General features: G+C 49.2%; 1 pseudogene across 1 annotated transcript; it reads left to right on the forward strand.

Moving 5' to 3' along the window:
- The first annotated feature begins 1,468 nt into the window (after positions 1–1,468).
- Positions 1,469–13,033, forward strand: LOC144337337 (killer cell immunoglobulin-like receptor 3DL2; annotated as a pseudogene). Its single transcript, XR_013410317.1, has 9 exons — positions 1,469–1,601; positions 2,973–3,008; positions 3,756–4,049; positions 5,495–5,794; positions 7,755–8,048; positions 10,658–10,708; positions 11,620–11,721; positions 12,194–12,246; positions 12,346–13,033. The product of XR_013410317.1 is annotated as a killer cell immunoglobulin-like receptor 3DL2 (transcript).
- Positions 13,034–13,639: the final 606 nt, after the last annotated feature.

The following is a 13,639-nucleotide window of genomic DNA, read 5'->3' on the forward strand; positions in this document are numbered from 1 at the left end:
CCACAAAGTTTCAAAAAGCAAAACTATATTGAATGGACACAAATGGAATGGTGTGTAGGCTGTGTCAGGAATTATAAGTAATCTAGAGATGATTTCATGTATACAGGAGGATGAGCATGGATTATAGGCAAACGCTGTACCATTTTATGTAAGAGGCTTGAGCACCTGCAGATTGTGGTATCTGAGCTGAGATCCTGAAACCAATCACCCATGAATAATGAATGATGATTGGATCTAACTTTTATTTCTCAGTTTTAAATATGAATCATAAAAAATGTACAATAAGAAGATTAAAAACAAGAAGTGGTTTATAGTGTGAGAATACGTTTAGATTTATTTTTTTCTATGTGTAACCCTTGGGCCCATGTTATCTATGGAGAAGACATTCTATGCCTCCTTAAACCACACGGCAGCCTTTGTCAACTCTAACGGGGTTGTGTGTTCACGTATGTATTTTAGACACTGTTTTCCAATAAGGGGCTCTCTTTGTTCGCTCTCTTGAGGATGCTGCACATTATGTAGGCTTTTACAAACCCTTAAAATTTGGTAGCTGGAGTCCTCTACTTTTTTATTATAGGCTATTTGCTATGCTTTTTAAAATATTTCTTGAGGCGGAGTCTCGCTCTGTCGCCCAGGCTGGACTGCAGTGGCACGATCTCGGCTCACTGCAACTTCCACCTCCCAGGTTCAAGCGATTCTCCTGCCTCAGCCTCTTGAGTAGCTGGCATTACAAGTGCCCGCCACCAGGCATGGCTAATTTTTGTATTTTTAGCAGAGACATGGTTTCACTAAGTTGGCCAGGGTGGTCTCGAACTCCCGACCCCCGCTGATCAGCCCACCTCGGCTTCCCAAAGTGCTGGGGGACACTTGATTTTCTATAGCATTATGTTACTGGGTATTTTCATACAATTCAAAATGAGGGAGGCAGAGAGACAGAGAGAGAGTGAACCATAAGTTCGGGGCTCTGGACTCTCAGGTCATGAGACAAATTGTAGATAAAATGACAAAAATCCAGAATTGACATGTTGTGGGTTTTGCTGATGAAGAACAGTTCTAAGATTGTACATAATTGCATAATCCTTCCCTGGGTATTTAAATCATTTAAACTGGTTCTGCTGTCGTACTAGAAATACAAGCATGAAACATCCTAATGGTTTATTCGTTACAATTACTCTGACAATGTTCATAATACCTATTAGATATTTCGCATATTACACACAGAGAAGAGTTTGAAACACAGATAAAAACAACAAAAATACGTGAAAAGTCTTTCTCGTCAGCACAGATTTTAGTCACCTCGTGTCCGGGAGGTTGGATCTCAGACGTGTTTTGAGCTGGTCATAGTGAAGGACACAAGGTGTCAGTTCTAGTGAGAACAATTTCCAGGAAGCCATTTTGCACTCTTGAGTGAGCACCCGCTGCACCTCATGCAAGGTAGGAAGAGCCTGCGTACGTCACCTCCCATGATGTGGTCAGCACGTCAACTGCATGGGCAGGGCGCCAGATAACATCCTGTGCGCTGCTGAGCTGAGCTGGGGCGCGGCCGCCTGTCTGCACCGGCAGCACCATGTCGCTCATAGTCCTCAGCGTGGCGTGTGTTGGTGAGTCCTGGAAGGGAATCGGCGGAGGAAGCACTGGGGTGGTGATCTGGGCCTGGGGTGGAGATCTGGACCTGGAGGTTGAGTTATGGGCCTGGAGTGGAGATATGATCCAGGAGTGGAGATCTGGGCCTGGAGTGGAGACATGGGCCTGGAGTGGAGATATGGGCCTGGAGTGGAGATATGATCCTGGAGTGGAGATATGGGCCTGGAGTGGAGATATGGACCTGGAGTGGGGATACAGGTCTGGAGTGGAGATACAGGCCTGGAGTGGAGATATGGGCCTGGAGTGGAGATATGGGCTTGGGGTAGAGATATGGGCCTGGAGTGGAGATCTGGGCCTGGAGCGGAGATCTGGGCCTGGAGTGGAGATATGGGCCTGGAGGGGAGATCTGGGCCTGGAGTGGAGATATGGTCCTTGAGGGGAGATCTGGGCCAGGAGCGGAGATCTGGGCCTGGAGTGGAGATATGGGCCTGGAGGGGAGATATGGGCCTGGAGTGGAGATATGGGCTTGGGGTAGAGATATGGGCCTGGAGTGGAAATCTGGGCCTGGAGTGGAGATACGGGCCTGGAGTGGAGATACCGGTCTGGAGTGGAGATATGGGCCTGGAGGGGAGATCTGGGCCTGGAGTGGAGATATGGGCCTGGAAGGGAGATATGGGTCTGGAGTGGAGATCTGGGCCTGGAGTGGAGATCTGGGCCCGGAGTGGTGATATGGGCCTGGGGTAGAGATATGGACCTGGAGTGGAAATCTGGGCCTGGGGTGGAGATCTGGGTCTGGAGTGGAAATTTTGGCCTGGAGTGGAGATATTGGCCTGGGGTGGAGATCTGGGTCTGGAGTGGAGATTTGGGTCCGGAGTGGAGATTTGGGTCTGGAATGGAGACATGGGCCGGCATGGAGGGATGGGCCTGGAGTGGAGATATGGGCCTGGGGTGGAGATATGGGCCTGGGGTGGAGATCTGGGTCTGGAGTGGAGATCTGGGTCTGGAGTGGAGATCTGGGTCTGGAGTGGAGATCTGGGCCGGGAGTGGAGATCTGGGCCTGGCATGGAGGGATGGGCCTGGAGTGGAGATATGGGCCTGGATTGCAGATGTGAGCCTGGAGGGGAGATATGGGTTTGGAGCGGAGATATCAGCATGGAGTGGAGATATGGGCTTGTTGTGTAGATCTAGGCCTGGGGTGCAGATCTGGATCAGGAGGCTGGGTCTCTGCACAGCTGAGATCTCTGCTGCGGGGGCAGGTAGGCAGTCAGGGTGAGTTTACCTTCAGCCCAGCAAGGGCCTGGCTGCCCAGACGCACAGCCCGGTGGGGGCAGCAGGGGAGGCCCTGGTTTGCCTGCAGATGGATCATCCATCATGATCTTTCTTTTCAGGGTTCTTCTGGGTCCAGAGGGCCTGTCCACACACGGGTGAGTCCTTCCCCAAACCTTAGGGTGTCATCTCCCCACCTAAGAGGATTTTCCTGAAACAGGAGGGAAGTCCTGTCAGACAGTGTCTCATAAACTAAGAAGGGGGGACCCTGGGGTGCTCGGCTCACACTTCTGACCTCGTCCTCTCCGGCTCTTCTTACCCTTGGCTGAGTCAAGCTCTGTGAAGACCGGGGTGACCTTGGGGTGCTCCAAGCTGAGGGGTGCAGGGAGGAAGTGGTGTCAGCGACTGAGGAAGGGAGGGAAGCAGTGCTAGGAACAGCAGGTCCTCTGAGGACAAAGGTGTAACTCACACCCTCCAGTGTTTCCATGGCGGTCAGGGCTGCAGTGTGGCTGCTGTCATTCTACCAGAAGAGGTGGGGAAACCACAGCCATGACCCTGACATTCCAAATCTTCTGATGGGGCTCAGTTCATGCACTGGCTGATATTCCATTCACAAAGGACACGCCCTCCATGCCGTGTCTACTTTGTGTTGTTTTATGTGAGTCATCTTGCAGTATTAAAATCTAATAAGAGTCCCTTATTCAGCACTTGTTCAAAGTTCTCAGTTGACACCTTTGTTGTAGGGAGACGCCATGTCTATGTGGGATGGGTTCTTCCTGTAGCCCTGGACACCCAGGTGTGGTAGGAGCCTTAGAAACATGGAAAGGGGAAGAATCTTCTGAGCACAGGGAGGGAGGGGCGGCTCCACATCCTCCTCTCTAAGGCGGTGCCTCCTTCTCCCCCAGGTGGTCAGGACAAGACCTCCCTGTCTGCCCGGCCCAGCGCTGTGGTGCCTCAGGGAGGACACGTGACTCTTCGGTGTCACTATCGTCGTGGGCTTTACAACTTTACCAACTTCACTCTGTACAAAGACGACAGAAGCCACGTTCCCATCTTCCACAGCAGAATATTCCAGCAGAGCTTCCTCATGGGCCCTGTGACCCCGGCACACGCAGGGACCTACAGATGTCGGGGTTCAAAGCCGCACTCCCCCACTGAGTGGTCGGCACTCAGTGAACCCCTGGCGATCATGGTCACAGGTCAGAGGGCTCCTGTCTGGGCTTCTCCTTGTCCCACCTCCTGAATCCCAGAGCTTCTGCTGGGAGTGTCCGTCAGGGTCCCATCACCCAGGACCTGACTGTCCTTGGGGTAAAGGGGGATTGAATACAGGGAAATGGGTGCTGTGATGGGAAGAATAACTGTCCCTAATATGGCTACATTCTAATCCCTGGAGCCTGTGACTCTTTATGCTATAGGGCAGGGGACTGAAGGGGAAGATAGAGCTCAGGTTGTTGATGAGTTGACCTTGAGATGGGGAGACGGCCTGGACTGTCCCACTGGGCTCAGTGTAATCACAAGGGTCCTCGTGAGAGGAGGAGAAAGAAGGGAGTGGGGATTAGCGCAGCGTCATGGGAGACTCCATCAGCCACTGTGGGCTTTGAAGGTGGAGGAAGGCCACGAGCCACAATGGCAGGTGGCCTCTACGGGCTGGAGAAGTCAAGAGAACTGCTCTGCTGAGTCTCCAGAGGGAACGCAGTTCTGTAGACGCCTTGATTTTAGCCCAGGGAGAACTGGATCCAATTTCTGTCTCCAGAAGTGGAAGGGGTCAGTGTGTTCTCTCCTGCCGCCATGTTTGGGATAATTTTCTGCAGCAGCAACAGGAAACCAACACAGGAACATGGTCAAGGACAAGTTAGGAAACCAAACAACGATAGCTGGGCATGGTGGTGGGCGCGAGTAAACCAACGACTGGATTCAATCTCTTGAATCCGGGAGGAAGTGAGCCAAGACCACACCACTACACTCCAGCCTGGGTGAAAAAGTGACACTCTGTGTCAAAAATTAATTAATTAATCAATTAATTAATCAATTAATTAAAGAAACCAAACAAGAAGAAGGTTGGCAACCCCGAGATCAGGAGGGGCGGGATGCTGATGCCACCACCAGGCTCCATCAACATAGGGAGAGGTTGATGTTCCTTGAACCAGCACCAAGAGCCACACTATGGAAGATGAGGCCATGGAGAATGCACAGGCATGGCATGAGAGGCTCCCAATCCCCACCAGGAACAGGGGGTGTGGACCCTGGTGCCTGCCTTACTGATCACTTCATACCTCCTGCCAGGGACTCCAGTTTGTCCAAAACAGATTGAACCAGGCTGCTAAGAGCCTGGACATGCAGCCGGCCGTGGTTCCTCTTCCACCCCCACTAGATAGTAGGAAAGAGATCAGTGGGAAACAGATACAGCATCCTAAAAGATGAGGCTGAGCCCAGTGGGAAGGGCGTCCGAGGCTACTAGAGACAGACGGACAGAGAAGAGGGAGGGACACAGATGAAAGGAACTGCACCAGGGGATAAAAGACAGGGAGACACAGAGGGGGAGGAGAGAGACAGACAGCCGGGAGGGGAACCCTCACTCATTCCAGGTGCCATGGATATGATGACAAACGGAGACTCCTTCTAAACTCACAATCTCTCTTTCTAGGAGTCCACAGAAAACCTTCCCTCCTGGCCCTCCCAGGTCCCCTGGTGAAATCAGGAGAGACGGTCACCCTACAATGTTCGTCAGATACCGTGTTTGAGCACTTCTTTCTGCACAGTGAGGTGACATTTGAGGAGCCCTTGCACCTTGTTGGAGAGCTCCATGGTGGGGGTTCCCAGGCCAACTACTCCATCAATTCCACGACGTCTGACCTTGCAGGGACCTACAGATGCTACGGTTCTGTCACTCACTCCCCCTATGTGTTGTCAGCTCCCAGTGACCCCCTGAACATCGTGATCACAGGTGAGAGTGTCCGGACATTCTTCTCATTGTCACTGGGACACAGAGTGAATGATCCAGGACTTGGAAGCCCCGGGTTGTCATGAGGAAGATGAGTGTGGGATTCTTTTTTTTTTTTTTTTTTTTTTTTTTTTGAGACGGAGTCTCGCTGTGTCTCCCAGGCTGGAGTGCAGTGGCCGGATCTCAGCTCACTGCAAGCTCCGCCTCCCGGGTTCACGCCATTCTCCCGCCTCAGCCTCCCAAGTAGCTGGGACTACAGGCGCCCGCCACCACGCCCGGCTAGTTTTTTGTATTTTTAGTAGAGACGGGGTTTCACCATGTTAGCCAGGATAGTCTCGATCTCCTGACCTCGTGATCCACCCGCCTCGGCCTCCCAAAGTGCTGGGATTACAGGCTTGAGCCACCGCGCCCGGCCGAGTGTGGGATTCTTATGGAGAGAGACTGACTTGGGGAGGTCTGTACCAACAGAGACAGAGACACAGGAGACACAAGTACAGACCAGGTGTCATAACAGAGGACAGACACAGGGGCCATACAGGGAGGTAGAAAAGAGAGAAAGAGTTAAAGTGGACACACAGACAGACAGACATGTCCCAGAGAGAGGCGTCCTTCCGTGCTGACTTTGCTCAGATACCTGGCACAGGTTACAAACTTCATTTCTGTTTTACCTCCACAAAGCGTTTCTACCAGGAGAACCCAAGGACACCCATATTTCTGTCCTGAGTCAGCCCCTGTGGCCTCAGACCTTGTGGCACCTACAGATGCCGTGTTTGTTCTGACACCTCTGCCTTCTGTACAGTGGAGAGTCATCGTCCCAGGACATCATGGCCCCAGAACACCAACCCCTGTATGCTGTGTGTACTTGGGGTCCCCGCACTGGATTCTGAGGCTCATATTCCACATAATCCTACATATGATAGGATTACTGAGAGACACAGGGAGAAATCAGGAACATCAAAAAGCAAAGACATAAACACACAGAGAATGAGCCAGAGGAAGGGGACTGAGAGACTCACAGACACATAAAGAGACAGAAGAGAGGGCAGAGGAGTGGAGAGAATGATGGAAGGAAGCAGAGAAAAGCTCCAAAATCAGAACCCTGAGGGAGGGGCACAAAGACGGGGATAGATAAAGATGTGGGGATGGATTGCAGAGATTCCAAAGAGAAGTAGAGAGACTGAGAGGCAGAGAAAGACAAGGAGATGGAGAGAGACAGATGGTAGATGGGTAGATAGATATAGATAGATGATAAATAGGTAGATGATAGGTAGTGGATGGGTTATAGATACTTAGACGGCGATTGATAGATGATACATAGAGATGATGATGATAGATTACATAGATAGATAGATAGATAGATAGATAGATAGATAGATAAATAGATCATTAGACAGATAGGTAGATAGACACATAGATAGATACATAGATACGTAGATGATACATAGAGACAGAGAGGCAGACAGATAGAGAGGGAATAGACAGATGATACATAGATATAGATAATAGATAGATGGTGGATAGATAGAGAGACAGACAACTGATAGAGAGAGAGATACATGATACATAGATAGAGATTACAGATAGATAATTGATAGATTGACAGGTGGCAGATAGATAGATCAATCGATAGATAATAGATAGAAATGTGCAGAAGGTTATGAACAAGACAGAAAGTGAGAAACTCAGAATTAAAGAAAAAGGAAGATCAAGTCAACAATCCAAGGAAGGTCAGAGAGAAGAAAACAATACAAAAAGGGAAAACACACCACGGGCTGGGGAAGTGAGGTCAGAGACCTAGAGAGACAGAGAAGGTGGAAGGAGGAAACAGACATGAAGAGAGACGGGGTGGAGGGTGACAGAGAGCATTAGGTCATAGAGCAGGGGAGTGAGTTCTCAGCTCAGATGTGAGGGGAGCTGTGACAGGGAAGAACCTCCCTGAAGAAACTGCCTCTTCTCCTTCCAGGTCTATATGAGAAACCTTCTCTCTCAGCCCAGCCGGGCCCCACGGTGCAGGCAGGAGAGAACGTGACCTTGTCCTGCAGCTCCCAGAACTCGTTTGACATGTACCATCTATCCAGGGAGGGGGAGGCTCGTGAACTTAGTCTCTCTGCAGTGCCAAGCGTCAATGGAACATTCCAGGCCGACTTCCCTCTGGGCCCTGCCACTCACGGAGGAATCTACAGATGCTTCGGTTCTTTCCGTACCGCACCCTACAAGTGGTCAAACTCAAGTGACCCACTGCCCATTTCTGTCACAGGTGAGGAAACCCCATGCCTGTCCCATGTCTTATGATCCCAGAGCCATAGCTGAGGAACTTTGCTGCTGATGATGGAGAGAAGCATGGACAGGTTCAGAGAGAAGACCAAGCTTCGGTGTGAGGGCGGGATCAGGACGCAGGATGGCAGAGAGGGCACCTCCAAACCCTCCTGCATGGCCTGCGTGGTGGTCCGCGGTCAGGGCTCCAGGCACCCAGGCAGATGGAGAAACTGGTCAGGACAGACCCAGAGGAGGGAGACTGCGCTCAGTTTGGGGAGATCAGAGGTTCCCTCAGCCCCTCAACCTTACTCATTTCCCAGAAGCCCATCCCGGCCTCTCACCCACACAGACATATCATCACCAGCAACCCTTACACCCTTTTCTTTTCATTTGAAAAAATAATTGTTGAGGTTAAATATACCTAGAAAATTGACCACTTTTACCATTTTTAAGTGTAAAGTCTAGTGGTCATAAATACATTTATATTCTGTTTTGTTTTGTTTTTTGTTTTGTTTTGTTTTTACCCTCTACTGTTCCCTTCCTGGCCTCTGGTAGCCACCATTCTACTCTCTACCTTCTTGAGATCCACTTTAGAGCTCTTGCATAAGGGTGAGAATTGGGAATCTTTGTAATGAGTTCCAGTTCCATCCATGTGGCTGCAAACGTCAGGATGTTATTGTCTCTACGGATGAGAAGTCTCCACTGTGTGTATGTACTACATTCTCTCTATCCATTCACCCACTGAGGGGCAGGTAGGTGGACTCCACATTTTGGCTACTGTGAACTGTGCTGAAACAGTCATGGGAGTGCAGATAGAACTTCCATACACTGAAGTCTTTTCCTTTGGATGTAAACCCAGTAGTGAATTTGTGAATACTATGAAAATTCTCTTTTTAGTCTTTTGTTTGGTTTTTGTTTGGTTTTTGTTTTTGAGGCAGAGCTTTCCTCTGTAGCCCAGGCTGGAGTGCAACTGACACAATCTAGGCTCATTGCAACCTCCTGGTAGGCAGAGGCCTCCTGGAATCAAATGATTCTTCTGCCTCAGCCTCCCTGGGAGCTGGGATTACAGGTGTACGCCACAACGCCTAGCTACGTTTTGTATTTTTTAGTACAGACAGGGTTTCCCCATGTTGGCCAGGCTGCTCTCAAACTCCTGACCTCAAGTGAGGTGCCCGCCTCGCTCTCCCAAAGTGCTGGGATTACAGGTGTGAGCCACCATGCCCAGTTTCTTTTTAGTTTCTTTATGAACTTCCATACTTTTCTGCATAATGGCTGTACTAATTTACCTCCCTACAAACAGGGTACGAGGATTCTCCTTTCTCTACCCTCTTGCCAGCATTTTTTTCCCTGTATTGCAGATAAAAGCCATTTTAGTGGGGTGAGATGAAAATTCATTGTGATTTTAATTTGTATTTCTCTGATAATGAGTGATACTAAACAGTGCTTCATATACATGATGGCCATTTATATGTTTTGTTTGTGGAGAAATGTCTGTTCATGTCTTCTGCTCATTTTTTAGTTAAATTATTTGCTTTATTGCGTTACGTAAGCTTCTTATATTTCTAGTAATACATGCCTATTTAGCTGCATAGTTTGCAAATATTTGCTCCCATTCTGTGGGTTGTCTCTTCACTTTGTTGGTCACTTGTCTGGCAGTGCAGAAGCTGCTTAGTTTGATGTAATCCCTGTGGTCTGTTTTTCGCTTTGATTACTTGTGTTTTTGAGGTTTTAAACAAAAGGTCTTTTCTCAGACAAATGTCCTGAAGCATTTCCCCAGTATTTTCTTCTACATGCTTCATAGGTTCAGGACTTAGACTCATGTATTTAATCCATTTGGATTTGACGTTCCTGAATGGTGAGAGGTACAGGTGCAATTTCATTCCCTGCATGTAGATAACCCGTTTTCCCCGCATCGTTTATTGAAAAGACTGTCCTTTCCTGATTGTCGGTTCTTGACACTTTTGTCAAAATGCATTGCATTGGCTGGGCATGGTGGCTCACACCTGCAATCCCAGCACTTTCAGAGGCCAAGGTGGGTGGATCACCTGAGACCAGGAGTTCAAGGCCCGCCTGGCCAACATAGTAAAACCCTGTCTCCACTAAAAGTACAAAAATTAGCTGAGCATAGTGGTCAGCTCCTGTCATACCACTACTCAAGAGTCTGAGGCAAGAGAATTGCTTGAATTCAGGAGACAGAGGTTGCTGTGAGCCGAGATTGCACCTCTGCACTCCAGCCTGGGTAACAGAGCAAGATTCCATCTCAAAAAAAAAAAAAGCCGTTGAATGTAGACGCATAGATTATATCTGTGTTCTTCATTTTACTCCGTTGTTCTATGCACTTTTCTTTATGCCAGCGTCATGCTGTTTTGTTTACTACAGCTCTGTAACATATTTTTAAGTCAGGTAATGTGATGTTCCTGTTTTCCCTCTATATCTTAAAGTCTCGAGACAATGGGTAACACATACAAAAATTATGGAGAAGAGAATCCCAGGACTCCCAGAGCCCAGCGTGGGATAACAGAGTGTTGGCCATGAACCAACCTCAAAGATTTCCCTTGAGTAGAGGACAGGCACCCTCATTTCCTCACCTCTCTCCTGTCTCTATTCTAGGAAACCCTTCACATAGTTGGCCTTCACCCACTGAACCAAGCTCCAAAACCAGTGAGTAAAGAATCCCTCTTATCTCTGCTTTTGGAAACCTGGGGAGGTGGAAGCCTTGGATTCAAGCCTTGGCTCAGCACCTCCCAGCTCTGACTGTGGGCCTGTCTTCCACCATCTCTCTGAACTCCAGACACTCCAACAGCAAAAGGGATCTTGGCCCAGCACAGGGCTCAGTGAAGTCTCTTCATCTCTAATTTTCTGTAGCTGAGACCTCCTACAAGCTGGAAGAATGATTGCAAATCTGACATCCTTCTCAGGAAAAATGCAGTGTTCTCCCTGCATTCCTAACTGGAGGATAAATTCCTGGGGGCTTGAAAGAGGGAAGGGAAGGGAACATATAATGAGGGTGAGGTGTTTTAGAGAAGTTCCACTTGCCAAGGAATGAACTCCTGTGGGTCATGAGGCAACCCTGGCTGACTCAGCAGAGCAAGAGCCTTGCAGTAAAGAGCCTTGCACGCACACTCCGACTCACTGACTCATTCAGCCATGGCCCCATGCTCAGGCTGTGCAGTTAGAATCCTTTTCTATTGTTGCCATAACAAATTTCCACAAAATTGGTGCATGAAAACAAAACGGCTTTTTAATTATCTTACAGTGCTGTAGCTCAAAGGATGAAATGCACCTCACTGGGCTAAAATCAAGGTGACAGCAAGGCTGCCTTCCCTCCGAAGGTTCCAGGCGAGAATCTGCTCTTCATATATCCCAGTTTCTAGAGGCTCCCACGTTCCTTGGCTCCTGGTCCCCTTCCTCCTTCCTCAAAACAGAGCAGGAGAAAGCTGGGTCTCCCGACATCAGGCCGCTTGTCCTAAGGAGACATTCCACATGGTTACCTGTCAATCAAGAAACAAGAGACAATCCATAAGAAGGAACTGCTATGATTAGCTTCTTATTGGAGTCTCTTCTTCCTCCAGGTAACCCCAGACACCTGCATGTTCTGATTGGGACCTCAGTGGTCATGATCCTCTTCACCATCTTCTTCTTTCTCCTGCATCGCTGGTGCTCCAACAAAAAGAGTAAGTCTCACGAAGCAGAGGCCAGAGTCTTCAGGGCCGTGTGGGGAGGAAGGATGAGGAGGGATGGGAGCACGTAGGTGTGTGTTCCTCACCGGCAGGATGGTCTCTGGCCCAAGGCAGGAGCCACAGAGGCAGAGCTTTCTAGAGAGAGTACCAGACACCCTGTCCCTGCCTTCAGCTCACAGACCATTGCCTGATTCTCAACTGTATCCTCATGTCCCTGCAGCCACTGACATCCAGGAGAAGGTTCCATGACAGGCAGAAAGTCGGAGACAAAATCAATGGGATGCCAACTGAGAGCCGTTCATGGGAAGGGGTCTTGAACTCAGAGAGACAGAATGTCTGACCCTGGCTGTTGGCAGCTGAGGGACCTCAGGCGTCTACGGCCTCCCCGTGTGTGTTGGACTCTGCACATGAAATGAGGACCCAGACGTGCCCTCCCAGCTGTTTTGATGCCTTTTGTCTCCTACAGATGCTGCTGTAATAGACCAAGAGCCTGCGGGGGACAGAACAGTGAACAGGGAGGTAGGTCCTCCTCGGCCCAGAGTCGTGGATCGAATCTCATTCCCTAATAGTCCTGAAGAATGTGAGCCCCTCCCTCACTCAACATTTCCCTCTCTCCAGGACTCTGAAGAACAAGACCCTCAGGAGGTGACATACGCACAGTTGGATCACCGCGTTCTCACACAGGGAAAAATCACTCACCCTTCTCAGAGGCCCAAGACACCCCCAACAGATACCAGCGTGTACACGGAGCTTCCAAATGCTGAGTCCAGATGGAAAGTTGTCTCCTGCCCATGAGCACCACCGTCAGGCCTTCAAGGGGTCTTCCAGGGAGACAACAGCCCTGTCTCAAAACCGGCTTCACAGCTCCAATGTACCAGCCGCAGGAATCTGAAGCTGTGAGTCTGCATCTTAGAGCATCGCTCTTCCTCACACCATGAATCTGAACGTGCCTCTCTCTTGCTTACAAATGTCTAAGGTCCCCACTGCCTGCTGCAGAGAAAACACACTCCTTTGCTTAGCCCACAATTATCCATTTCACTTGACCCCTGCCCACCTCTCCAACCTACCGGGCTTACTTCCTAGTCCTACTGGAGGCTGCAGTCACACTGAGGAACTCACAATTCCAAACATACAAGAGGCTCCCTCTTAACACGGCACTTAGACTCATGCTGTTCCACCTTCCCTCATGCTGTTCCACCTGCCCCCAGACTATCTTTGAGCCTTCTGTCAGCAGTGAAACTTATAAATTTTTTTTATCATTTCAATGTAGCTCTCTCCTCTTCAAATAAACACATCTGCCCTCATCCTTTAGGTAATGTGACTCTTTATTCGCCGAAAGTTTCTGGTGTTATCATTACTATGTCCGTATAGCCCCGTATGTTCTCCACTGGGTTCTCACCCCTGGACTCTGAGTTTCTGGAAGCAGGTGGAGCCTGATTTCTGTCTGGAAGTCCAATTTCCATCCAACGATGCAGCACATAGAAGGTTGCAAGGATCATGAATCAGATGAACAAGTGATATTCTTACTCTCTGCAGACCTGGAAAGCTGGCAGAGCCATTCCAAGATGAAACATCTGTAGAGTCATAGGCCTTGTTAGTCTCATCTCCATGGGGACACATGTCAACACATCAACTTTCATGCTATAAATACACAGTCGTTCCTCCAGACCTGTAGGGTTTACAGGTGTTTGTTGAGCCAGCTATAAATCAAAAATATTCAGGGAAAAAATCCACAAAGTTCCAAAAAGCAAAACTATGTTGAATGGACACAAACAGAATGGTGTGTAGGCTGTGTCAGGAATTATAAGTAATCTAGAGATGATTTCATGTATACAGGAGGATGAGCATGGATTATATGCCAACGCTGGACCATTTTATGTAAGAGGCTTGAGCACCTGCAGATTGTGGTATC

This window comes from Macaca mulatta, chromosome 19 (assembly GCF_049350105.2).
Source record: "Macaca mulatta isolate MMU2019108-1 chromosome 19, T2T-MMU8v2.0, whole genome shotgun sequence".
NCBI lineage: Eukaryota > Metazoa > Chordata > Mammalia > Primates > Cercopithecidae > Macaca > Macaca mulatta.